The 27,346-nt window shown below is 45.9% G+C and overlaps 1 long non-coding RNA gene across 5 annotated transcripts; it reads left to right on the forward strand.

Moving 5' to 3' along the window:
* LOC124693739 lies at positions 1 to 26,088 on the forward strand. 5 transcript variants are annotated; one of them, XR_007000213.1, is made up of 6 exons: positions 1 to 304; positions 19,903 to 19,950; positions 20,158 to 20,258; positions 21,681 to 22,010; positions 22,181 to 22,229; positions 25,734 to 26,088. It is a non-coding gene; the product is annotated as an uncharacterized LOC124693739 (long non-coding RNA). The 5 variants fall into 5 exon arrangements; XR_007000219.1 differs by lacking the exon at positions 1 to 304 and adding an exon at positions 19,803 to 19,820; XR_007000225.1 differs by lacking the exon at positions 1 to 304 and having other exon boundaries at positions 19,805 to 19,950; positions 21,681 to 21,756; positions 21,821 to 22,010.
* The last annotated feature ends 1,258 nt before the right edge of the window (positions 26,089 to 27,346 follow it).

Raw genomic sequence — 27,346 nt, forward strand, 5'->3', positions numbered from 1 at the left:
TCGATTCCCCACCCCTCATCTCCCTCCTGCACGCGAAGGGGCGCAGGGGAGCATGGCGGACGGTCGGCTGCAAGATTGAAGCGGCACTAGGCAAGCTCGAGGGACGGAGGCCGGAAGCCGTGGCTGTCTCCATGAAGGCCGTCCTCGGAGCCTACCTCGGCGTGCACGTATTGGCGGCGTTCCCCATGACTTCACCCGTGTGGCTGGGCTCTTCTCAGGGTGGAAACACGCCTAGCCTTGCTGTAGATCGAGGGAGGCCACGGCCAAGGGGACCTGCATCGTGACGCAGGACATGGACTCCATGGTGAGGGATGAGGGCGAGCACATGTCGCCACTGCAGTTCACAACTTCTCTCGGTCACCGATTCCGGTGTTCCCCACCACTGGCATCTTTATTTGCAATTCTGTCGATGATGACCTCTTAGAGCATCTCCAGCCGCGTCCCTCAAAGCGTCCCCCAAACCGCGCCGGATTGAGCGTTTAGGGGACGTGTTTTGTTCGTGCCGTCTTTGGGGGACGTCGCTCCCCAGCCGCGTCCCCCAAACGCCTCCCCCAAACATTTAAAATACTTTTTTGCCTTTTTATTTCAATTTCCACAAACTAATACATAATTTGGAACGTGGTTTACACGAAAACATAATTGGGAACGTGGTTTTCCACAAACTAATACATAATTTGAACCGTCGTTGACACAAATATAAAATTTTGCAAAGAAACTAAACCTAACTAGGCCGTGCATCGAAGGTTTCCTGTGTTCGCTGCTAAGAAAGAACACTCGAGGGCACACTGATACGTCCAAAACGTATCTACTTTCCCGAACACTTTTGCTATTGTTTTGCCTCTAATTTGTGTATTTTGGATGCAACTAACACGGACTAACGCTGTTTTCAGCAGAACTGCTCTGGTGTCTCGTTTTTGTGCAGAAATCCAACTTTCGGGAAAATCCTCGGAATTTATGCGAGAAGGCCCTATTTTCCCAGGAAACTAACGGAGCCAGAAGGACAATTGAGGTGGAGGCCCGAGGGCCCCACACCATAGGGCGGCGCGGCCCAGGGGGGGCCCACGCGGCCCTGTGGTGTGGCCCCCTCGGCCGGCCTCCGACGCCCTCCTTCGGACTACTTATCGGCCTCGACCTAAAAACGCACGAGAGGAAGTCGAAGTCGCCGAAACCCTCCGAACGCCGCCACATCGCGAAACTCCGTCGCGGGAGCCGAAGTCTCCGTTACGGCACTCCGCCGGGACGGGGAATTGGAGGAGATCATCACCGCCATCACCGCCAACGCCTCTACATCAACCAGCCATGTTTCCCCCATCCATGTGTGAGTAATTCCCCCGCTGTAGGCCGAAGGGGATGGTAGGGATTGGATGAGATTGGTCATGTAATAGCATAAGATTGTTAGGGCATAGTGCCTAGTGTCCGTAATTGGTACTTTGATGATATTGTTGCAACTTGTTATGCTTAATGCTTGTCACTAGGGCCCGAGTGCCATGATCTCAGATCTGAACATGTTATTGCTTCATCAAGATATTCATTGTTTATGATCTTACCTATAAGTTGTATACACATGTCGCTGTCCGGAACCAATGGCCCCGAAGTGACAGAAATCGGGACAACCGGAGGGAATGGTAGCGATGTGAGGATCACATGTGTTCACGGAGTGTTAATGCTTTGCTCCGGTACTTTATTAAAAGGAGTACCTTAATATCCGAGTAGTTTCCCTTGAGGCCCGGCTGCCACCGGCTGGTAGGACAAAAGATGTTGTGCAAGTTTCTCATTGCGAGCACGCACGACTATATATGGAACACATGCCTATTGATTGCTTTGTACTTGGACACCGTTTTATTATTATCTCGCAAATGCCCTGCTATGATTGTTACATGAGTTTCTCTCATCCATGCAACGCCCGTTATCCGTCCCCGTGCCTACAGTATTTTAATCCTGCTGTTTACTAAAATCACTACTGCTGTCTCTGTTACTCTGCTGCTGTTATTTCACTACTGCTACTGCTATAAAACTGTTACTACTGATAAACTCTTGCGAGCAAGTCTGTTTCCAGGTGCAGCTGAACCGACAACTCCGTCTGTTAAGGCTTCCAAGTGTTCTTTATCTCCCCTTGTGTCGAATCAATAAATTGGGTTTTACTTCCCTCGAAGACTCATTGCGATCCCCTATACTTGTGGGTCATCAAGACTATTTTCCGGCGCCGTTGCCGGGGAGCATAGCTTTATTTGGAAGTTCACTTGGATTAATATTGTTCGCTGCAAATTCTCCATCATGGGTAAACCTCGCGATACTAAGATCGCCATATTACCATCCACTACAAGAAAAGGTACAATTCGAATACCTCTGCTTGCTCTTGATTCACCATCCGTGATTGATAAACTTGTTTCACCGCCGCATGCTTCACATGCGGGTACTTCTGCTGAATCCGAAAACTCTCATAATATTGATAATGTTTCTGCTTGTGCTTGATGATAGTGGTTCTTTGGGATCCTTTCTAGATGCTACAATTGCTAGGTCTAGACAAATTGAAAATACTGAAACTCCTAATGCTACTACACCTGCTAGTTCACCTGAACTTGATTATTTTAGTGATGATCCTGAGGAAGATTATGTGGAGCTTAATGATGATTTTATTGAAAAATGCAATGCTACTACTGATGCAAGAAAAATTAAAAAGTTGCTTGCAGAACATGCTTGTTAGATATAAACTATCTCCCGATCCTAAGTTTGCCACATCTCCTATAAACATTAAGGATAAAGATTATGATTTTTCTCTTGATCTATCTCATATAGCTATTGTTGAGAAAACACCCTTTTGTGGTACTGAAAAAGAAAGTCTTTGTTGAACACATGACTGAGTTATCTACTCTAAGTAGCTTGTTTTCTGATGATGTCAAGATGCGTACTTACTTTGTTGCTCAAATTTTTCCATTCTCATTAAAGGATGACGCTAAAACTTGGTATAATAATTTGCCACCTAATTCTATTAAAAGTCCAAAAGAATTGCTTGATGTTTTCTTCCGCAAATACTTTCCTGCTAGTGCTCAACATATTGCTTTGCGAGAGAATTTATAATTTTGACCGGGGAGATGAAGAGAAATTGCTCGAGGCTTGGGCGAGATTTTGCTCTCTTATTAGAGCTCGGCCTGATCATGATTTGGAAAAGCATGATTTACTTGATATATTTTATAGTGGACTAACCATTGAGTCTAGGGCATACCTGGATAGTTGTGCTGGTTGTGTTTTCGGGAAAAGAACTCCGGACGATCGTTGAAGAATTATTGGCTAAAATAAGCCGGAATCATGATGATTGGACTACGCTCGAACCGACTCCAACTCCAATATTGAAGAAGAGGGGGTTAATTAAATTGAATGATGAAGATATGAGGGAAGCCAAGAAGTCTCTCAAGGAGAAAGGTATTAAATCCGAAGATGTGAAGAATCTACCTCCTATAGAAGATATATGTGAGATAATTCCCCCTTCATCCATGATTGAGGTAAACTCCCTTCAACGCTTTACTAGGGAAGATATTCCGTATTCGAAACCTCCTGCACAATGCTTAGATGAGTTTGATAATTATATTGTTAAGCAAGAAAATTTTAATATGAGAGTAGAGAATCATTTAATGGAAAATTCTCGAGCTATTAGTGAATTGCATGATATTGTGGAGAGAACCTCCAATGATGTTAAGATGCTTGTTAAACATTTTCATATGATTTAAACTCAAATTGATCAACTCACTAAAGTGCAAAATGACTTGTTAGGGAATAATTCTAAAGAGAAACATGCTTATGAAGTAACAACTAGAGGGGGTGTCTCTACCCAGGATCCTCTATATCTCGAAGGGCATCCCAAAAGAATTGAACAAGATTCTCAACACATTGAACCTAGTGCTCATTCCAGGAAGAAAAAGAAGAAGAAACATAAAAATGTTGTAGAATCCTCTCGAACACTGCTAATGATCCTAATAGTATTTCTATTTCGATGTCTGAAACTGAAAGTGGTAATGAACATGATAAAGATAATGATAAGAATGATACTCCCGATAAAGAAGAGGTTGAAGAAGAACACTGAAAAGCATGCTAAAAATAAAAAGTATACTAAAGAAGACTTTATTGCTGAGAAACATGGTAATGAAAGAGAACCTTGGGTGCAAAAGCAAATGCCTTTTCCTGCTAAGAAACTAAAATCAAAGGAAGAAGAACACTATAATAAATTTTGCGATTGGATGAAACCTTTATTCTTGCAAATCCCTTTGATTGATGCTATTAAATTGCCTCCTTATTCAAAGTATATGAAAGATATTGTTACTAACAAAAGGAAAATCCCCAATGAGGAAATTTCCACTATGCTTGCTAATTACTCTTTCAATGGCAAAATACCAAAGAAGTTGGGCGACCCAGGTATACCTACTATTCCTTGTTCTATCAAGAATAATTATGTTAAAACTGCTCTATGTGACTTGGGAGCCGGTGTTAGTGTTATGCCTTTTTCTCTTTATAAGAGACTTTATTTAGATAAGTTGATACCTACTTGATATATCTTTGCAAATGGCTGATAAATCTACTTGCTATTCCTGTTGGTATATGTGAGAATGTTCCTGTTCAAGTTACTACTAACCGCTTGATATTAACTGATTTTGTTGTGTTGGAAATGCCTGAAGATGATAATATGTCTATTATTCTTGGGAGACCTTTTCTTAACACCGCGAGGGGCTGTTATTGATTGCAATAAAGGAAAGGTTACTTTCAATGTTGATGATAGGGAGCATACCGTTTATTTTCCCAAGAGGATTGAGAAAGCGTGTGGAGTTAATACTATTTCTAATGTGAGAACTATCAAAGTGGGAACTATTGATTGCCCCATATATGAGCCTAAGGAAGAATATCAAACTCTTGTGATTGGATCCATATCAATACAATTCAAGGTAACATGATTGATTTGAGGTTTATTTCTTCTTATGCTATGAAAAAGTTATTTGGTGACAAGACTTGATCAACCTTGTTAACGGATACTTTTTATATGCATAGAGGAGGTAAACAACATATCTTTCTTCCTCCACTTGCTCTAGTTGCTGTAGCACTTTTAATTTGCAAAGTTCCTTAGTTATTTGAAGATTTCAAAAATTTTCCTGGCCAGTAATAATAAACTAAATACCCAGAAATGTGCGTTTTTCAAAGTTTTCAAAAATTCACAAAAAATATACCGTTGGTCCTATTTTTCGACGAGGCACCTGGGAGCACCAGAGGATGACCTGTGGGGCACTAGAGGGCGCCAAACCACAGGCCGGCGCGGCCAAGGAGGTGGCCGCGCCACCATGTGGTGTGGGCCCCCCTTTGCCCCACTTTGTCATCTCTTTCTCCCAGCACCTTCTCTCTCCCAAAAAAACTCGTACCAAGTTCCTCTCTCTCGCGTTTTTGCTCCAGAGCTCCAGATTTTTCGATCTCTTTGCTCAGCCCAGATTTCTGTCTGAAATTTGGCACATTTGCTCTTCGGTATGTGACTCCTCCACCCATCCAAGTAGAATTTTGTTTGGTTGAGTATATCTTGAATATTTTGCTGCTGTAGGTAACATGTTTAGTGAGCTTGCATGCTTGTTCTAAGTGGTAGAAACTAGCTTTGATGCATGATTAGTACTCTAGCAAGTTCCTATGGTAGTTTCCCTCAATTATATGTCACCAAATCAAATTTTTATATCATTTGTTGAAAATTTCAGAAAAAGCTATGAAGAAGTTCAACTTTGGAGAGTTGTTCAAGAAAGGGACAACCAGCACCGGGAGGCCTTCTAGGGCCGCCACCCGGATTAGGCGATCATATAATGAAGATATCATCGCGCCTAGCTTTGCGCCCGAAGAGGACAACGGGCCTCCTAATGCTTTGACTTTTCCATGCTATGATTTTCTAAGGAATGCAGGGATATTGGAGGATTTCTTAACCCTTGTCAACAGGGCAGGGTTAACCACCTATATGGGAGATGAAAGGGAGCAATACTATATGCTCACCAAAATCTTCGTCGAGAGTTTCCAGTTCAACAACAAACAATATGAGCCGACGGTTGCATTCAGGATCTATGGTAATCCTGTTACTATGCAATTGAAGGATTTTTGTCGTGCATTGGATATTGCCCCTGTAGGTACAGCAAGTAGGATTGATGACAACCCCCGGGACTTGTTGGAGCTCTACCGAGGGATCACCGATGATGATTGTCGCACCATTCAGCGGGGCAAGATAAGGAACATTCAACTCCCCGCCATTAAGTATTTTGCATACTATATTGCTACTAGCATTCTTGGTAGGGAGAACACTAGCAACATTTCTAGTTACCATCTTGCTTTCTTGAATATTGCACTTACTGGTCAGACATCCTATCACCTTGGTGCTCTTATTGCTCGCCGCCGGACTACCAGGGGGCCTATTTTTGGAGGAACTATCGCACTGCGCGTTTTAACATATCTAAATCTTCCTATTGATCCTAATGATGTGCCATTGGCCCCTAGGAGACTCGATATTACTGCTATGAAGAGTCATCATTTTGTTACCACTGATTCTACTTTAGATAATATGGTGTATAGAATGTTGTTTTCTGACGGGGATGAGAAAGAAATTCATCTTCCCCAACTAGGTTTGTTAAGTATTGACAGGCAATCATGGTCGTGCACTAAGGAGGAAGTGGATGAGCATTTGAAGATAAAAGACTTCCACCAGCAACATGACTCCGAGGACGCCGGGGCCTCCTACGACCACACCGTCACATATCCGGGTGCTTCTTCTAGCACATACCCGGAATACGATCCATCTTCGTCATACGACGGAGACACTACCTCATGGGATCGATGGGATTGAACTCAATTTAGGCCAAAAGCCTAAGCTTGGGGGGAGGTATACCGGCATCACTCATTCTTTGCATATTATGGTTGCTGGATACTTGCACATACTTGTTTTGTTCGTTTGAGTGGTTTTCTAATAAGAGGAAGATGATATTTGGGGAAGTGCTGCCTGAAAACAGATTCTGGAACGTTACCGTAAAAATTCTCAAAAATAGCCAGAGCGTCATTTTGAGCTGCCAATGTTTTTGCAGGTTCCCCAGGTTGTTATCTAACTTTCATTAGTTGAACACTTTTCGATATGAGCAACGTAAGATTTTTGTAAAAATCGATTTCTGTACTGCTGTCAGGTTTTGGCAGATTTCTGCCATCTCGCTTTTCTGTGTTTCTTTTAGTTTGCTATTTCTTGTTTTTGCTTTGTTTCTTTCCCAAAATACAAAAATACCAAAAATATTTCTGTTGTTTCTCTTCACCATTTGTTTGCTTTGATTTCTTGCATTTGCTTCACTTTATTTGCTATTGCTAGTTTGCTATAAGAAAACCCAAAAAGATTTTGCTTTGTTTGTTTGTTCCCTCTTACTCTTGTTCTCAAATTCGAAAACACCAAAAATATTTGCTGTTCTTCTTTGGTTTGTAAAGTTCTTTATGAGTTCAATGGTCTTCGGTGGCTGGAGCGTGGTTTTCATTTCATATTATCCAAGCTACACAAGTGAAAAGGCAATAATGACGATCTACGACAATCTGATTGTGGTGAGAGGCTGGTATGAACTCTATTTGTTTTCATTTTTGTACATATACTCATCCATGTGAGCATGCTTAGTTGGTTCATGTGAGGTATATGTTATTTGAGAAAGTCTAGTAGTTTATGGTCTCTCATGTTTAGCTCCAATTTATTAATATGAGTAGCATGTCATGGATGTTTGCTTGCATTGTTTTATTCATAAGTAAGTATGGCATTGTGGTATCCTCCTCTGAATAATTCATTTATATCGACTTGGCACATGCTCACGCATGCATATGACTGAACAAAAAGTCAATTAAGCCTCGATGATCTATATTGCTTCAGAGTTCTTGTATCACTTTTATGCCTCCGTTAATATATTTTGCCGCAAGCATGATTATGACAGTTACTGCTCTCTTGATTTGTCGCTCCCTAGTCTATTGCTAGTCTTCACTTGTATTGAGCGGGAACGCTGCTCGTGCTTCCAAACACCTGAAAACCAAGTTGTTCCAAAGTGTCCACCATAAATACCTATGCATGGCATTTCAAACCATTCCAAGTAAATTCTCGTGCGCTACCTTTAAAACCTTCAAAATGTTTCTCAATTTGTGTTTATGTTTCATAGCTCACGAGGAAGTATGTGGTGTTTAGCTTTCAACCTTGTCATTTACTTTTGACGGACTCTCATATGGACTAGTGGCACATCCGCTTATCCAATAATTTTGCAAAAAGAGCTGGCAATGGGATTCCCAGTCCCGAATTAATTAACTTAAATAGACACTCCTCCATGGTTTATGATTGTTGGACGGCACCCGAAGGATTCGGTTAGTCATGGCTTGTGCAAGCAAAGGTTGGGGGGAGTGTCATCATCATAATAAAACTAAAATAAAAAAGGGGCACTCCTTCATGGTATGAGATTGTTGGCAGGCACCCGAGGATTCGGTTAGCCATGGTTTGTGAAAGAAAGGTTGGAAGGAGTGCCAAATAAATATGCAATAATTCATGGGAGCCGCTCTTGAAAGTCCGGTTGGCGAGGTAGTTAGTGTACCCATTGCCATTCGTTGACAACAACAAACACCTCTCAAAATAATTTTACTCCTGTCTTTATAAAAATAAAAAGCTCTAGCGCATGTTAATCCCTGCTTCCCTCTGCGAAGGGTCAATCTTTTACTTTTATGTTGTGTCTCCATTATTTCTTTGAGCACTATCTTGAGAGCACAAGCTGTCATTCTTAGTATAATATGCTTGTCTCAAAATATGATTGATTGTGGTATAACTTTGATGCATTTATCTTTTGACAATCACTACTTCTAGTCTTTCTATGAACTCCGAGAGGTGCCCGGGCATTTATGTTTTGCCAATCAAATACAGACAAGCGAGATACCACTTTATCATACTCTCTTATGAACATTGCAATCCTGCTTATATACATGATTCATGATGCTTACTATTAATTGTTGGTACCTCTCCATGATTGACATGGCTGTTAGATGATCTTATTTGCATATGTCTCATTATGAATTGCTTAAGTATTAGCCATAGCATGAGAATATATACATCATATGAGCAAATATGTTCGTGAAAGTTCTTTTATCGCTCAGTTGTTAACTGAATTGCTTGAGGACAAGCAATAAGCTAAGCTTGGGGGGAGTTGATACGTCCAAAACGTATCTACTTTCCCGAACACTTTTGCTATTGTTTTGCCTCTAATTTGTGTATTTTGGATGCAACTAACACGGACTAACGCTGTTTTCGGCAGAACTGCTCCGGTGTCTCGTTTTTGTGCGAAATCCAACTTTCGGGAAAATCCTCGGAATTTATGCAGAAGGCCCTATTTTCCCAGGAAACTAACGGAGCCAGAAGGACAATTGAGGTGGAGGCCCGAGGGCCCCACACCATAGGGCGGCGCGGCCCAGGGGGGGCCCGCGCGGCCCTGTGGTGTGGCCCCCTCGGCCGGCCTCCGACGCCCTCCTTCGGACTACTTATCGGCCTCGACCTAAAAACGCACGAGAGGAAGTCGAAGTCGCCAGAAACCCTCCAGAACGCCGCCACATCGCGAAACTCCGTCGCGGGAGCCAGAAGTCTCCGTTCTGGCACTCCGCCGGGACGGGGAATTGGAGGAGATCATCACCGCCATCACCGCCAACGCCTCTACATCAACCAGCCATGTTTCCCCCATCCATGTGTGAGTAATTCCCCCGCTGTAGGCCGAAGGGGATGGTAGGGATTGGATGAGATTGGTCATGTAATAGCATAAGATTGTTAGGGCATAGTGCCTAGTGTCCGTAATTGGTACTTTGATGATATTGTTGCAACTTGTTATGCTTAATGCTTGTCACTAGGGCCCGAGTGCCATGATCTCAGATCTGAATATGTTATTGCTTCATCAAGATATTCATTGTTTATGGTCTTACCTATAAGTTGTATACACATGTCGCTGTCCGGAACCAATGGCCCCGAAGTGACAGAAATCGGGACAACCGGAGGGAATGGTAGCGATGTGAGGATCACATGTGTTCACGGAGTGTTAATGCTTTGCTCCGGTACTTTATTAAAAGGAGTACCTTAATATCCGGTAGTTTCCCTTGAGGCCCGGCTGCCACCGGCTGGTAGGACAAAAGATGTTGTGCAAGTTTCTCATTGCGAGCACGCACGACTATATATGGAACACATGCCTATTGATTGCTTTGTACTTGGACACCGTTTTATTATTATCCGCAAATGCCCTGCTATGATTGTTACATGAGTTTCTCTCATCCATGCAACGCCCGTTATCCGTCCCCGTGCCTACGGTATTTTAATCCTGCTGTTTACTAAAATCACTACTGCTTGTCTCTGTTACTCTGCTGCTTGTTATTTCACTACTGCTACTCGCTATAAAGCTGTTACTATCGATAAACTCTTGCAAGCAAGTACTGTTTCCAGTGCAGCTGAACCGACAACTCCGCTGTTAAGGCTTCCAAGTGTTCTTTGTCTCCCCTTGTGTCGAATCAATAAATTGGGTTTTACTTCCCTCGAAGACTGTTGCGATCCCCTATACTTGTGGGTCATCACACACCCAGTCACCTAAACTGGAAAATCCAGCTGGTGACGGTGCCCTTGTTGGTTCTACCGAGGAAGAACAGACAGAGACCTCCGTGCACGTATTCGCTGCGAAGAAACAACACTAGTCGTCCTCCTTGTCGGTGCTATCGCCGTGGTAGTCCCGGCGGCACCGCGTCTCGTCGAAGACCTTGACGCTCATGTCCCTGTCGCCGAAGTAGGAGAACAGGAGGATGAAGCTGATACGTCTCCGACGTATCGATAATTTCTTATGTTCCATGCCACATTATTGATGTTATCTACATGTTTTATGCACACTTTATGTCATATTCGTGCATTTTCTGGAACTAACCTATTAACAAGATGCCGAAGTGCCGATTGCTTGTTTTCTGCTGTTTTTGGTTTCAGAAATCCTAGTAACGAAATATTCTCGGAATTGGACGAAATCAACGCCCGGGGGCCTATTTTTCCACGAAGCTTCCGGAAGTCCGAAGACGAGACGAAGAGGGGCCACGGGGTGGCCAAACCATAGGGCGGCGCGGCCCCACCCCGGCCGCGCCGGCCTATGGTGTGGGCCCCCGTGCCGCCTCTTGACTTGCCCTTCCGCCTACTTAAAGCCTCCGTGACGAAACCCCCGGTACCGAGAGCCACGATACGGAAAACCTTACTGAGACGCCGCCGCCGCCGATCCCATCTCGGGGGATCCGGGAGATCGCCTCCGGCACCCTGCCGGAGAGGGGATTCATCTCCCGGAGGACTCTACACCGCCATGGTCGCCTCCGGAGTGATGTGTGAGTAGTCTACCCCTGGACTATGGGTCCATAGCTGTAGCTAGATGGTTGTCTTCTCCCCATTGTGCTATCATTGTCGGATCTTGTGAGCTGCCTAACATGATCAAGATCATCTATCCGTAATTCTATATGTTGCGTTTGTTGGGATCCGATGAATAGAGAATACTTGTTATGTTGATTATCAAAGTTATATCTATGTGTTGTTTATGATCTTGCATGCTCTCCGTTATTAGTAGATGCTTTGGCCAAGTTGATGCTAGTAACTCCAAGAGGGAGTATTTATGCTCGATAGTGGGTTCATGCCTCCGTGAATCTGGAGGAGTGACAAGAACCACTAAGGTTATGGATGTGCTTGTTGCCACTAGGGATAAAACATTGGTGCTATGTTCAAGGATGTAGTCACTAGTTACATTACGCGCAATACTTAATGCAATTGTCTGTTGTTAGCAACTTAATACTGGAGGGGGTTCGGATGATAACCTGAAGGTGGACTTTTTAGGCATAGATGCAGTTGGATGGCGGTCTATGTACTTTGTCGTAATGCCCAATTAAATCTCACTATACTCATCATGATATGTATGTGCATGGTCATGCCCTCTTTATTTGTCAATTGCCCAAGCTGTAATTTGTTCACCCAACATGCTTGTTTGTCTTATGGGAGAGACACCTCTAGTGAACTGTGGACCCCGGTCCAATTCTCTTTCTTGAAATACAATCTACTGCAATACTTGTTTTACTGTTTTCTGCAAACAATCATCTTCCACACAATACGGTTAATCCTTTGTTACAGCAAGCCGGTGAGATTGACAACCTCACTGTCTCGTTGGGGCAAAGTACTTTGGACGTTGGCGCCGAAATCCCTGGTGTTGCGCCGCACTACATCCCGCCGCCATCAACCTTCAACGTGCTTCTTGGCTCCTCCTGGTTCGATAAACCTTGGTTTCTTTCTAGGGAAAACTTGCTGCTGTGCGCATCATACCTTCCTCTTGGGGTTCCCAACGAACGTGTGAATTACACGCCATCAAGCATATTTTTCGGCGCCGTTGCCGGGGAGATCAAGACACGCTGCAAGGGGAGTCTCCACTTCTCAATCTCTTTACTTTGTTTTTGTCTTGCTTAGTTTTATTTACTACTTTGTTTGCTGCACTAAATCAAAATACAAAAAAATTAGTTGCTAGTTTTACTTTATTTGCTATCTTGTTTGCTATATCAAAAACACAAAAAAATTAGTTTACTTGCATTTACTTTATCTAGTTTGCTTTATTTACTTGTTGCTAAAATGGCCAACGCTGAAAATACTAAGTTGTGTGACTTCACAACCACAAATAATAATGATTTCTTATGCACACCTATTGCTCCACCTGCTACTACAGCAGAATTCTTTGAAATTAAACCCGCTTTACTTGAATCTTGTTATGCGAGAGCAATTTTACAGTGTTAGTTCCGATGATGCTTGCTGCCCATCTTAATAATTTTGTTGAACTATGTGAAATGCAAAAATATAAAGATGTAGATGGTGATATTATTAAACTAAAATTGTTCCCTTTCTCATTAAGAGGAAGAGCTAAAGATTGGTTGCTATCTCTGCCTAAGAATAGTATTGATTCATGGACTAAATGCAAGGATGCTTTTATTGGTAGATATTATCCCCCTGCTAAAATTATATCTTTGAGGAGTAGTATAATGAATTTTAAACAATTAGATACTGAACATGTTGCTCAAGCTTGGGAAAGAATGAAATCTACTGGTTAAAAATTGCCCAACCCATGGATCGACTACTTGGATGATCATCCAAACCTTCTATGCAGGACTAAATTTTTCTTCACGGAATTTATTGGATTCAGCTGCTGGAGGTACCTTTATGTCCATCACTCTTGGTAAAGCAACAAAGCTTCTTGATAATATGATGATCAACTACTCTGAATGGCACACGGAAAGAGTTCCACAAGGTAAGAAGGTAAATTCTGTCGAAGAAACCTCTTCCTTGAGTGATAAGATTGATGCTATTATGTCTATGCTTTTGAATGATAGGACTAATATTGATCCTAATAATGTTCCATTAGCTTCATTGGTTGCACAAGAAGAACATGTTGATGTGAACTTCATTAAAAATAGTAATTTCAACAACAATGCTTACCGGAACAATTCTAGTAACAACTATAGGCCATATCCTTATAATAATGGCAACGGTTATGGTAATTCTTATGGGAATTCTTACAACAATAATAGGAACACACCCCTGGACTTGAAGCCATGCTTAAAGAATTTATTAGTACACAAACTGCTTTTAACAAATCTGTTGAAGAAAAGCTTGGGAAAATTGATATACTTGCTTCTAAAGTTGATAGTCTTGCTGCTTGATGTTGATCTTTTGAAATCAAAAGTTTTGCCTAATGAGAATCATCATAATAAAATTGTTACTACAGCAAATGCCATTCAAGTTAGAATTAATGAGAATATAAGATTAATGGCTGAACTGCGTGCTAGGTGGGATAGAGAAGAAAATGAAAAACTAGCTAAAGAGAAGAATGTAGCTAAAGTTTGGACTATTACCACCACTAGTAATGTTAATGCTACACATGTTGCTGCACCTCCTACTAATACTAATAAAAGAATTGGTGTTAGCAATGTTTCCACTTCTAATGCAAAGCGCGAGAAACTGCTGAAACTGCCTGTGATAAAGCTGCTGAAATTTTTTCCAACATTGGGGATGATGATCCCATTGCTTTAGATTATAATGGTTTGAATTTTGATGATTGCCACATCTCTGAAGTTATAAAGTTCTTACAAAAACTTGCTAAAAGTCCTAATGCTAGTGCTATAAATTTGGCTTTCACGCATCATATTACAAATGCTCTCATAAAAGCTAGAGAAGAGAAACTAGAGCGCGAAGCCTCTATTCCTAAAAAGCTAGAGGATGGTTGGGAGCCCATCATTAAGATGAAGGTTAAAGATTTTGATTGTAATGCTTTATGTGATCTTGGTGCAAGTATTTCTGTTATGCCTAAGAAAATTTATGATATGCTTGACTTGCCACCGCTGAAAAATTGTTATTTGGATGTCAATCTTGCTGATCATTCTACAAAGAAACCTTTGGGGAAAGTTGATAATGTTCGCATTACCGTTAACAATAACCTTGTTCCCGTTGATTTTGTTGTCTTGGATATTGAATGCTATGCATCTTGTCCCATTATATTGGGAAGACCTTTTCTTCGAACTGTTGGTGCTATCATTGATATGAAGGAAGGTAATATAAAATATCAATTTCCTCTCAAGAAAGGTATGGAACACTTCCCTAGAAAGAGAATGAAGTTACCTTTTGATTCTATTATGAGAACAAATTATTATGTTGACACTTCATCTCTCGATAATACTTGATACACACTTTCTGCGCCTAGCTGAAAGGCGTTAAAGAAAAGCGCTTATGGGAGACAACCCATGTTTTTACCTACAGTAATTTGTTTTTATTTTGTGTCTTGGAAGTTGTTTACTACTGTAGCAACCTCTCCTTATCTTAGTTTTGTGTTTTGTTGTGCCAAGTTAAGCCGTTGATAGAAAAGTAAGTACTAGATTTGGATTACTGCGCAGTTCCAGATTTCTTTGCTGTCACGAATCTGTGTCTACCTCCCTGTAGGTAGCTCAGAAAATTAATCCAATTTACGTGCATGATCCTCAGATATGTACGCAACTTTCATTCAATTTGAGCATTTTCATTTGAGCAAGTCTGGTGCCATTTTAAAATTCGTCAATACGAACTGTTCTGTTTTGACAGATTCTGCCTTTTATTTCGCATTGCCTCTTTTGCTATGTTGGATGAATTTCTTTGATCCACTAATGTCCAGTAGCATTATGCAATGTCCAGAAGTGTTAAGAATGATTGTGTCACCTCTGAATATGTCAATTTATATTGTGCACTAACCCTCTAATGAGTTGTTTCGAGTTTGGTGTGGAGGAAGTTTTCAAGGATCAAGAGAGGAGTATGATGCAACATGATCAAGGAGAGTGAAAGATCTAAGCTTGGGGATGCCCCGGTGGTTCACCCCTGCATATATTAAGAAGACTCAAGCGTCTAAGCTTGGGGATGCCCAAGGCATCCCCTTCTTCATCGACAACATTATCAGGTTCCTCCCCTGAAACTATATTTTTATTCCATCACATCTTATGTGCTTTTTCTTGGAGCGTCGGTTTGTTTTTGTTTTTGTTTTGTTTGAATAAAATGGATCCTAGCATTCACTTTATGGGAGAGAGACACGCTCCGCTGTAGCATATGGACAAGTATGTCCTTGGTTTCTACTCATAGTATTCATGGCGAAGTTTCTCCTTCGTTAAATTGTTATATGGTTGGAATTGGAAAATGATACATGTAGTAATTGCTACAAATGTCTTGGGTAATGTGATACTTGGCAATTGTTGTGCTCATGATTAAGCTCTTGCATCATATGCTTTGCACCCATTAATGAAGAAATACATAGAGCATGCTAAAATTTGGTTTGCATATTTGGTTTCTCTAAGGTCTAGATAATTTCTAGTATTGAGTTTGAACAACAAGGAAGACGATGTAGATTCTTATAATGTTTACAATATGTCTTTTATGTGAGTTTTGCTGCACCGGTTCATCCTTGTGTTTGTTTCAAATAAGCCTTGCTAGCCTAAACCTTGTATCGAGAGGGAATACTTCTCATGCATCCAAAATACTTGAGCCAACCACTATGCCATTTGTGTCCACCATACCTACCTACTACATGGTATTTCTCCGCCATTCCAAAGTAAATTGCTTGAGTGCTACCTTTAAAATTCCATCATTCACCTTTACAATATATAGCTCATGGGACAAATAGCTTAAAAACTATTGTGGTATTGAATATGTAATCATGCACTTTATCTCTTATTAAGTTGCTTGTTGTGCGATAACCATGTTCACCGGGGACGCCATCAACTATTCGTTGTTGAATTTCATGTGAGTTGCTATGCATGTCCGTCTTGTTTGAAGTAAGAGCGATCTACCGCCTTATGGTTAAGCATGCATATTGTTAGAGAAGAACATTGGGCCGCTAACTAAAGCCATGATCCATGGTGGAAGTTTCAGTTTTGGACAAATATCCTCAATCTCAAATGAGAAAATTATTAATTGTTGTTACATGCTTATGCATAAAAGAGGAGTCCATTATCTGTTGTCTATGTTGTCCCGGTATGGATGTCTAAGTTGAAGAATAATCAATAGCGAGAAATCCAATGCGAGCTTTCTCCTTAGACCTTTGTACAGGCGGCATAGAGGTACCCCTTTGTGACACTTGGTAAAAACATGTGCATTGTGATGATCCGGTAGTCCAAGCTAATTAGGACAAGGTGCGGGCACTATTAGTACACTATGCATGAGGCTTGCAACTTGTAAGATATAATTTACATGATACATATGCTTTATTACTACCGTTGACAAAATTGTTTCATGTTTTCAAAATCAAAGCTCTAGCACAAATATAGCAATCGATGCTTTTCCTCTATGGACGACCATTCTTTTACTTTCAATGTTGAGTCAGTTCACCTATTTCTCTCCACCTCAAGAAGCAAACACTTGTGTGAACTGTGCATTGATTCCTACATACTTGCTTATTGCACTTATTATATTACTCTATGTTGACAATATCCATGAGATATACATGTTACAAGTTGAAAGCAACCGCTGAAACTTAATCTTGTTTTGTGTTGCTTCAATGCTTTTACTTTGAATTATTGCTTTATGAGTTAACTCTTATGCAAGACTAATTGATGCTTGTCTTGAAGTGCTATTCATGAAAAGTCTTTGCTTTATGATTCACTTGTTTACTCATGTCATATACATTGTTTTGATCGCTGCATTCACTACATATGCTTTACAAATAGTATGATCAAGATTATGATGGCATGTCACTCCGAAATTATCCGTGTTATCGTTTTACCTGCTCGGGACGAGCGAGAACTAAGCTTGGGGATGCTGATACGTCTCCGACGTATCGATAATTTCTTATGTTCCATGCCACATTATTGATGTTATCTACATGTTTTATGCACACTTTATGTCATATTCGTGCATTTTACGGAACTAACCTATTAACAAGATGCCGAAGTGCCGATTCTGTTGTTTTCGCTGTTTTTGGTTTCAGAAATCCTAGTAACGAAATATTCTCGGAATTGGACGAAATCAACGCCCGGGGGCCTATTTTTCCACGAAGCTTCCGGAAGTCCGAAGACGAGACGAAGAGGGGCCACGGGGTGGCCAAACCCTAGGGCGGCGCGGCCCCACCCCCGGCCGCGCCGGCCTATGGTGTGGGCCCCCGTGCCGCCTCTTGACTTGCCCTTCCGCCTACTTAAAGCCTCCGTGACGAAACCCCCGGTACCGAGAGCCACGATACGGAAAACCTTACTGAGACGCCGCCGCCGCCGATCCCATCTCGGGGGATCCAGGAGATCGCCTCCGGCACCCTGCCGGAGAGGGGATTCATCTCCCGGAGGACTCTACACCGCCATGGTCGCCTCCGGAGTGATGTGTGAGTAGTCTACCCCTGGACTATGGGTCCATAGCTGTAGCTAGATGGTCGTCTTCTCACCATTATGCTATCATTGTCGGATCTTGTGAGCTGCCTAACATGATCAAGATCATCTATCTGTAATTCTATATGTTGCGTTTGTTGGGATCCGATGAATAGAGAATACTTGTTATGTTGATTATCAAAGTTATATCTATGTGTTGTTTATGATCTTGCATGCTCTCCGTTATTAGTAGATGCTTTGGCCAAGTTGATGCTAGTAACTCCAAGAGGGAGTATTTATGCTCGATAGTGGGTTCATGCCTCCGTGAATCTGGAGGAGTGACAAGAACCACTAAGGTTATGGATGTGCTATTGCCACTAGGGATAAAACATTGGTGCTATGTTCAAGGATGTAGTCACTAGTTACATTACGCGCAATACTTAATGCAATTGTCTGTTGTTAGCAACTTAATACTGGGAGGGGTTCGGATGATAACCTGAAGGTGGACTTTTTAGGCATAGATGCGGTTGGATGGCGGTCTATGTACTTTGTCGTAATGCCCAATTAAATCTCACTATACTCATCATGATATGTATGTGCATGGTCATGCCCTCTTTATTTGTCAATTGCCCAACTGTAATTTGTTCACCCAACATGCTGTTTGTCTTATGGGAGAGACACCTCTAGTGAACTGTGGACCCCGGTCCAATTCTCTTTACTTGAAATACAATCTACTTGCAATACTTGTTTTACTTGTTTTCTGCAAACAATCATCTTCCACACAATACGGTTAATCCTTTGTTACAGCAAGCCGGTGAGATTGAGAACCTCACTGTTTCGTTGGGGCAAAGTACTTTGGTTGTGTTGTGCAGGTTCCACGTTGGCGCCGGAATCCCTGGTGTTGCGCCGCACTACATCCCGCCGCCATCAACCTTCAACGTGCTTCTTGTCTCCTCCTGGTTCGATAAACCTTGGTTTCTTTCTGAGGGAAAACTTGCTGCTGTGCGCATCATACCTTCCTCTTGGGGTTCCCAACGAACGTGTGAATTACACGCCATCAGAAGCCGGCTTGGAGGCTGTGGTGCCGCGCGAACTTCTCCCAGCCGATGTTGAGGTACATCTTGCCGCGCGCGTCGTAGATCACGTCGACGATCCACCGGTTGTAGCCGCACGCAGCCTCCCGCAGATGCATCGTGCGCGGGCGATCGTCGCCGGCGACGTAGTCGGCGAAGGAGTCCGGCAGCCTCTGGATGCCGCGCGGGTCGCCCTTGAGGATGAGGACGAACTCGAACCGCACGTCCGGCTCCACGTCCATCTCCGACGATGATGAAGCCGGCGGCGTGGAAGGCGACGGCGAGCGTTCAGCTCTGCCGCGGCCACGACCACGACCACGACCACGGCCGCGAGGTCGGCCTCCGCCTCTACCGGACATAGCGTCGAGTCTTGTTGAGATGGTGGCGGCTAGGGTTTGGGAGAGAGGCGCTAGGGTTTGTGTATGAGAGGGACGATGAGAGGTGGCCCTTTTATAGGCCGGAGGGAGGCGGGGAGCGGTGGCGCGCATTAACACCGGCACGCAGAGCTAGGCGCGACGGGACGCGTCGCTGCGTCGCTGCGGGAACTGCACCGTCGCTGCGTCGCTGCGGGAACTGCACCGTCGCGAGATAGGCGACGGTTAGGTTAAAAATTTATTGTGCCGCTGACGAGTCGGCCCCGCCACTTCCCGTCTCGCTTTTCGTTGTGTCCGGCGTCCCCGGTGCGTCCCATGTGGGACGGGGACGGGCTCGGGGCGCCGGACACCGAATGGGGGCGCGCCGGACAAAAATGGGCTTTGGGGGACGCGGCTGGAACGCATTTTCTATCCGGCGCGCCCCAAATCCCTTTGGGGGCCGCTTTGGGGGACGCGGCTGGAGATGCTCTTATTTCCTTCCATGGTATGTGGTGCTTCGGTTAGACCTGCAGATTCAGTTGCATTTTTTGACGATTTGTTTCCCGTTCGTTCATTATTGTTTGCAGGCTGCTCCTACTGCCGATTAATTTCATGACCCTGAAGTTCCTTTGGTCGTACGTCTCCGAATCCCCTATCTTTTACAACTCCCATTCAGGCCTTGTTTGGTACTAGAGTTTTAGTGGGGATTAGTGGGGAAGGCATACAAATCCCTAGTACCAAACAAGCCCTCACGGAGAAGGCATACAAATCTTAATCCCCTTTCAACCTCTGATTCTCAAAAGTACATATTCCTGTATACTAATTTCTTCATTACATTGCAGCTCACGAAGGATCGAATCAGGACTTTCACATGTTCAGCTGCTGTGATTCTGTCTTCTTTTGCTGAAACCATGCTCACCACGCCTCTGCAAAAAAGATTCAGGTTCTGCTTTTCTTTCAGATTGATGTGCTGCTAGGTGTTTTGGCTAACTGAAGGCAACAACTTGAAAACTGCTTGGATGTGTGCTATGCAGGTGCTCTTAGTGTGGTCAACCGCCGGCTACATATCTGTCGCTAGTTGAAGCACGTCCCGCACCCCTCTCCTCCCGCACCCCTCCCAACCCTAAACGCACCCCGCCGCCGCCGGTAGCGCCACCGGGCAAAGGCCGCGGGGCGTGGCGGCGGCGGCGGCCTCTCCTTGTTGCCGCGCTGGGACGGCGACCGGGATCTCTCGACGCTCGCTGCGGCCGAACGGAATTGGTGATGGGCGGCGCGGCGGCCAGGCCTTGCGCGACGGCCAGATCACCGCAGCCCCTTGCCTTCCGCCTGATCACCGCAGCACGCCGGAGGGGCTGGTGGCGGGCAGCGGCCAGGCCATGATCTGCGCCACTTTCCCCCCGCCTCTAGGCCGTGTGTGGAGGCGATCTCGGGTTTCTCTCGCGGCACGAGGTCGCCCGGGGCAGCAACCTTGGGTACGACGGTAGAGGTGGCCATCTTCTTCGTCGGAGAGGGTCGGCCTGCGGTTGGTGGTGGTGGATCTATCGATCTATCACCGCATTCCGGCGGCGTGATGGAGGAGCTTGGAAGCCGGCGTCGGCGTCGCCGATGGTGGGTTGGAGTGGCCAGCCTGGGATGGTCGCCGACGTGGGGGTCCGACCTGAATAAAGGCGGCGGTCCTAGGGCCTCTCTTGCGTGAAGAGGAGGACCTACCGGAGGCCTGGACTCGTGATCTGGCCGGAGTGTTGAGTTCCGGAAGGCTCCGCCGATGAATGTAACAGTGCTTTTGCCTGGAGTTTGTTGGATCGGAGGTATTCGGTCGTGCGCACCCATATTTTTATTCCGACCGATTGGTTCTGGAGGGAGCGGCGCGAAGCTCTTTTTCTTTGATTCACATCAAGTGACTATGGATCCATGATGAAAGTCGGAAGAAGAGAATTTCATGAAGGTCAGAGGGGAGGACTAGCTAAGGGAGGTTCAAGTCTTTGCGATGTTGAGGGACTTGCTTGGTGTTTCGGGCTTCACAGCAGCGGTATGAAAGTGGGGGCGACAACACAGGTGAAGTGCAGAGTCCTACCTTTCAGGGTGAAAACCCAAGGTCTGGCCTTAATTGGTTGTGCCTGGCAATGTCCTTGGTGGAGGCATTTGTTTTGAGAGCGGGGTCTAGTCTGTAATTCAGGTGTTGTCTTGGCGGTGGATGTATTGTTGTTGTTAGGCCCGAGATACTGTAGCGGAACTTTTTTTTTTAGTTTTCTTTTCTTGTTTTTGGCTGTGTGCATCCGTGGTGCCATTAGGGTGATGCGTTGTTGCAGAGGCTGGGTGTAATTGGTATCTTCTTGATATTAATATATTCCCTTTATCGAAAAAGGTGCTCTTAGTGCAACAATATAATTGCTCTGCTTGGTAGTGCATGCTGAAGCGATGGCCTGCATGGTTGGTGCAATGTAAGCTCAATACTTCTTCCTATAGGTTTCCACAGGTTCTCTATGAGTATGCGTGGTGTTGCAGGCCATCGGCGAGTCCGATCTGTTTCTTCACCTCCTCCAGTTCCGCGCCATTGTCATGGGCTGGATGCTGTTACTGATGTGTCGCCGCCTCGCCGTGGCGGTTCTTCTGCTGATACACAGATCCAAGGCGGTGTAGGCATCCTGTTCCTGAGCAAGGTCGTGGCCAATCGGCTTCTTCTGATACATCTCATGTACGTGATGCGAGCATCCTCTATCTTTTTGGTCATGGCTCTCTAAATTTGCCGAAAGCCGCATGTCTCTAGATTAGTTGTGCTCATGTTGTTGCAGATGAAACAATCAAACTATAGGCATGTACACCATCCACATGTTCGATTAAAGGCCCAATCAACATTATTTACAGGAAATTTTACCTTGCATGATGGATCTACAAGGGCTATGGTCTTCACCAGGTAAGAGCATCTCCACTCGTCCCCCCGACGAGGCCCCCGAGCGACGTTTTTTCCATCCGAACGGCGAAATTCGGCCCAGTCGCGCCCCCGGTTCCTCGTTTTCGTCCGGATTTGGCCCTTAATCCATCCGGCGAGCCCACGCCACCCCCGGCCCCCCGGGGCGCGCTCGGGGACTCCGGACGAAAGATTTTGGCGCGAAACGGCGTGTGGACCCGCGTAGTCGGCGACTGGAAAACCAAATCCTGTCGATTTTCCCTCCAATTTGCTTGCATATCCCTATTCCCTCCAATTTGCTTGCATATCCCCATTCTCTCCCGCCGAAATTCCCCAATCTCCTCGTCTTCCAGCTCCAGTTCCCGGCGGCGTCTTCTCGTCCACCACCACTCTCCTCCTCGTCTTCTCGTCCACCACAATGCCGCCGAAGGCGCCGGCGAGGAAGATGCGGGCGAAGAAGACGAAGCCGCCGGGCATGTCGAACGCCGAGTGGGCGGCGGACGAGAAACGGCGCGAGGTGGAAACAAGCGCCAGGGCGGAGAGGGTGAAAAGAGCCGCCGCCAAGAGGTCGGCGGAGGCGGCCCGGGACGAACAAGCGAGGCTGATCAGCATGGCCTATAGCGGCGGCATGTTCCCCGGCCAATGGCCGACGCAAGGTACAACAAGTTCCCCGTCTTCATTCTCGCCTTCGCTGTACTCGCCGTCGCCGACTGCCGTGTTCCAAGAGGGCGCCTACGTCCAACCGTCCAAGCCCACACCGTCGCCGCCCGAGCTTGACGTCGGCGGCGGCGGCCTGTTCGAGGGCACCTCGCCGGCCCTGCGACGAGGGCCGCTCACGTTCGGTGCGATGGCGGCGCCGAACGAAGAGGAGATCCACGAGATGATCACCTCCGGCTCCACCGCCGCCGCTGCGAGCCCGGGGTTCTTCATGACCGCCGCCGCCGCGTGCCCGGGGTTCTTCACGCAAGAGGAGACGAGGGCGACGGCAGCTGTGGCGGCGCGCAACGAGCATCGGGAGGATGTTGCCGACGGAAGCCAAGCCGTCGAAGAAGAAGGCGAGGAAGAAGAAGAGCCAACTGAAGCCGCCGCCAACCTGTCGAAGGGGAAGAAGAAGAGGAAGAAGGACTCGCCGCCTGCCGAACCGCGTATCAAATGGACGCCGAAGGAAGAGGAGTGCCTCGCCGAAGCTTGGATGACCGTGTCCACGAACGGCATAATCGGGGCCAATCGGTCGTTCGACACATACCGGTTTCGAGTGAGGCGGGCGTACGAGGAACGCAAGCTCGTCGATCCCTACTTCAACAAGACGAACATGAACGTGTACCGGGGAGACAAGGCAATGGCCACCCATTGGGGGATCATGCGGACGGCGTGCAGCAAATGGCACGGCGTACAGGAGGAGATCGACAAACGGCCGATCGGCGGCCACGACTTGGAGCAAAGGGTATGCTCCGCCGGCCCTACACCACCGAGGTACATCGTCGTTAGCTGACCCGTATCGCCGTGCTCTTTTTCCCCAGCTGCGCCGAGCTTTGGACATGTACACGGACGACACCGGCCTGCAGTTCAAGTTCCTCAACGTCTACGCCCGCCTCGAGAAGTGCGAGAAGTGGAAGGAAGTTCGCACGTCCCTCTCGAAAAGCAAGACCGAGCAGTACAACCCCGACGCTCCGTCGGCTTGCGCGGCGGAAGGGCGCCCTAGCTCGGCCGAAGAAGCAGGAAGAGCTCAAACGGACCGGACAATCCCGCCGACAGGATGCAGGCGTCGATCGACAAGTGCTGGGCCGACTTGAGATCGCACGCCGACGGGAGGAACGACAAGTTCGACGGCAGGTGGCGGGAGATGCTCGCCAACCAAGGCGCCCGGATCGCCCTCGCCGAAGACGACGGTGGCGGCGAAGAAGAGGAACACGGACTTGGCGTTCCTCATGGGCGGCGGCGACATGGAACCGATGGACGAGGAGACGAGGAATTGGTACCAGGGCCACCGCAACGACATCCTCCGAGCCACTACGTCGTCTCCGCCGGCTCCTACCTCGTCTACCTCACCATCTACCTCGTCGACCGCGGCCGCTTCGACGTCCACTGCCGCTGCTTCATCGTCGCCCGCCGCAGCCGCTCGGCCACGGCGTGTGAGGAAACCGGTCCGTCGGACACCGCCGTGCCGGCCGGGACTCGCCGATGAGCCTGTCTCCGTGTAATTTCCCTCCGATCGCCGATCCGTGGCTCGATCCTTTTGCTCCTTTTGCCGATCCACCGGCCGTACTTGTAGCGCGGGACGGCGATTTGTTTGAATTTAAACTCTATCCGCCGAACTCCGGGTGGACGACTGGAAATATGGTACTCCCCACGCCTTAATTTCGTCCAATCCGGCGGTAGTTTCGTCCGGATTTGGGCGTGGGGAGCGCCAACGAGTGGGGATGCTCTAAGCTAAATCCACCTTGCAGTTGTCAATGTGCAGTTACTTCATCATCAACTGTATGACTTCAGTTGAAGTTAAGCTCAATCATTGCATATGTAACTGCTACCGTCATTACTTTGAAAGGACATTTTAGTTTAATGATTAGTCTGGTAGTCAAATATGCCGGACATCCTGTACGGAAAGCACATACGTGGGCTCGAGCTTTGCTTACACTACTATGCATAGTAACATAATATCCATGCTTTGGATTTTCGGCAAACATGACAAATTGAGTGGTACAATGTATGTGGATTCATTCCTCTTAGTATGTGATGATGAAAACTTTGCAATGCTCCTTGACTAGCATATCTACTCAGTAATCTGGCTTGAATCTGTGAAATATACAAAAAAAGGGACTTTTATTGCTTTTATCATGCCTAATTACCTCAAGTTTTTTTTGTTAATGGTTAAATCAGAAACTTGTAAACACGAGTGTGGTTCAAGCAGCGCTATGAATGGAGACACTAGACCATCTCTAATTAAAAGGAAAAGATATTTTGACAATGTGTTCGGTAGGGCTATTATTTTATTTTTTGAGAATTGGTAAGGCTAATTTTGACTATCAGAGATAAAAATAATATTTAAACAAAAATAAGCAAACTGTGGTCATACATCTTTTCTTTCTATGCAAAAATGTGAACAATTATTCATTTGATTATTACGCATGTGATGCCCAAAGTTATATGGCAAGCCATTTGGAACTATGTTGATGGTGCCTGCTATCTCTCCGCACTTTAAACGACACTAGACCATCTCTAATTAAAAGTAAAAATATTTTCACAATGTATTCAGTAGGGCTATTATTTTACTTTTTGAGAATTGGTAAGGCTAATTTTGACTATCAGAGATAAAGATAATATTTTAACAAAAAAAGGCAAACTGTGGTCATACATCTTTTATTTCTATGAAAAAAATGTGAACAATTATTCATTTGATTATTACGCATGTGATGCCTAAATTTATATGGCAAGACATTTGGAACTATGTTGATGGGTGCTTGCTATCTCTTCGCATTTTAAACAAATAATGCTATGGTATTTGATACACAGATATATAAGAGGTTTGTCTCGGAGTCGATTATCAAAGGGTGAAGTAAGATACACGAGATCTCATAATCAACAAAAAATGCAGAACATATTCAAATATTTGTTACAACATTGATTTGCATAATTCCAGTGAAATTAGTTACTGGACTACCATGGTTGTGGCAGAGGAATGCAGAGCAGGCTCAAGTGATGGCCGGAAGAACAAAGTGTACCTGATCATTTAGATGAAGCATTGTAAAAAAGAAAATTCAGTGTATTTTTTCCTTGAAAAGTATATATTACAATGAGCACTTGATTCAGTAATAACCCCAAAGTGGCCTCACGGGTGCGGCGTGCAACAGAGAAGATTGTTTAAGTACATTTCATCAATAGTCATGTTTCGCATTGATCTTATCAGATCTCTAGCACTCCCCAGCTTAAAAACTAAGGGTGGTTGGTTCAATAGTCATACGAGGTTTTGGTTTAAGTTCATTTCATCAATACTCATGTTTCACATTGAGCTTAACAGATCTCTAGCATTTCTCCAGCTTAAAAACTAAGAGCATCTCCAGCCGCATCCCCCAAAGCGTCCCCCAAACCGTGCCGGATTGAGCGTTTGGGGGACGTGTTTCGTTCGTGTCGCCTTTGGGGGACGTCGCTCCCCAGTCGCGACTCCCAAACAAAAATTCGGAAACTTTAAACTTAACGAGATTCGACTAAGATTCGTCCAAACTTACATAGATTCGAACGAAATTTGACTAAATTTAAACTAAACCTAATCTAGAACCACTTGCGGCGGCCGGAGGCGTCGCAGTACTGCTGGAAGTTGTACATGTCGTCGGTGACGACCTCCTGCTTGACGCGCTCGCCGACAGGCTCGTCGACGGGCTCGTCCTTCACCGCGCCGCTTGGTCCTGCCTCGCCGTCGTCGGTGAGGTCCACCAGCGGCTTGCCGGAGTCGCAGATGGACAAGGCGATGGCCGCGTCGAGGTCGCCCCTCCAGGCGTCCTTGTCGTTCATGGACGCCAAGAACGCCGCCCGCAGACCTGGGCAGTCCTCGGGGTCGTCGCTGCTGGCGATGAGCCGCTGCTGCTGCTGCTCATACTCCGCCAGCAGCGCCGCCTGCGACGCTTCCTCCGGCTCCTCCTTCACCTCCGGCTTCGGGATGAGGAGGACGCCGCCGCGCCTCCCTTGCTGCCGCCGGCTGCCGCTGCCGCCACGCCTCGTGTTGACGGGCGTCGCCGGCTCCTCCTTCACCTCCCGTTTGGGAACAGTGTACGGCGCCGACCGGTAAGACGAGGACGGCGCGGACGGCCACGCGGCCATGCACGACGAGACGCGTCCCTGCGTCGCCTGGGAAAACAGGGACGCCATTAACGTTGCTTGACCAAAGGTAGGCGACGGGGTTTTAGCCTTCCGTGCCGCTGACGGGTCGGCCCCGCCACTCCCCACCTCGCTTTTCGTTGTGTCCGGCATGCCCGGTGCGTCTCCTGTGGGACGGGGACGGGCTCGGGGCGCCGGACACCGTATGGGGGCGCGCCGGACAAAAATGGGCTTTGGAGGACGCGGCTGGAACGATTTTTTTGTCCGGCGCGCCCCAAATCCCTTTGGGGGACGCTTTGGGGGACGCGACTGGA

Source organism: Lolium rigidum, chromosome 1, assembly GCF_022539505.1.
Source record: "Lolium rigidum isolate FL_2022 chromosome 1, APGP_CSIRO_Lrig_0.1, whole genome shotgun sequence".
NCBI lineage: Eukaryota > Viridiplantae > Streptophyta > Magnoliopsida > Poales > Poaceae > Lolium > Lolium rigidum.